This window comes from Etheostoma spectabile, chromosome 14 (genome assembly GCF_008692095.1).
Source record: "Etheostoma spectabile isolate EspeVRDwgs_2016 chromosome 14, UIUC_Espe_1.0, whole genome shotgun sequence".
NCBI classification, from domain to species: Eukaryota; Metazoa; Chordata; class Actinopteri; order Perciformes; family Percidae; genus Etheostoma; species Etheostoma spectabile.
In genome coordinates, this window is record NC_045746.1 from 5546110 (window position 1) to 5547189 (window position 1080).

Sequence of the window (1080 nt, forward strand, 5' to 3'; positions counted from 1 at the left end):
AGTTGAAAAGTGAGAATAGTGCAGAGAGTAGATAATCTGTTGGTGTCTGGATAGATTTTTTTTAAATGTCCCGTTTGTTCTGGACACACACTCCGCACTCTTGCTAACAACGTAGGATCCGACCAATCAGCGGTCTGCAGGTTTCCACGTCACCTTTGGTATCGCCTCAGCTCGCTTGGAACCTCGACTGAGTAGTCAAAAAAAAGTACCTGTAGCAGGTCCCAGGACTTTTTTTCGTAATGGAAACACCAAAAAAGGCGAGTAGAGTCGAGGCGAGTCGAGTAGATACCACGCAGTGGAAAACCGCCATTTGTAACACATGTTATAATGCTCGCCTAGCTGCTAGCATGGCACACCCTCATACTCTGCCTCTGACTGGGTAGCTGTCTTTTCCTAGGTTCTTACCTACGATTTGCCGCAGGGTTGTGCAGCGGTAGGAGTGTCACTCAAATGGTCCATTTGTGTGAGGTCCTAATTAACCCCACAATGAACCACAAGTACACTTTCACAATTATTTTTTTCCTTCATCAGATAATTTATAGATCTCAACATTTCCGACCACATTTGAAGGCAACTTTACTTCACAAAGAAAAAAAGAAATCTCAGTTCAACATCCACTTGCTGCCATTAAACACTATATTTTTACAGTTTAAATTTACCATTTTTTTAACATGGAGTCAAATTTCTTGTATGTGTTCTGATTTAAGTTATGAACATACTGTCTCATTAAAAAACAACGATAGGGTAGAGCCTAATGTCAAGCAGAATTTAAAGTCAAAGATCTCTGCATGTTGAGGTACATTACCATTAGCCATAGGAAGAAGTGGGTTTAATGGTCTCCTTGAAGATCAAACTCTTTTTACCTCCACCAAGAAGTATATGTTTTTGATTTGGTTTGTCTGTCTGTTTGTTTGTCTGTCAGCAGGATTACAGATGAACTACTGGCCCGATTGTTACGAAACCTGAAAGGAAGGTTGTAACATGGTCCAACAAAAAACCCAACCAACTTTGGAGCAGATCCGAAACACAGGGCAGATACATTTTTCATATATATATATATATATATATATATATATATAT

The 1080-nt window shown here is 39.5% G+C and overlaps 1 protein-coding gene across 1 annotated transcript in view; it reads right to left on the reverse strand.

Annotated features, from left to right (window-relative positions):
* The window catches only part of hibadha (3-hydroxyisobutyrate dehydrogenase a), a 23902-nt gene that overhangs the window by 8400 nt on the left and 14422 nt on the right, over nucleotides 1-1080 (reverse strand). The window lies entirely within an intron of this gene.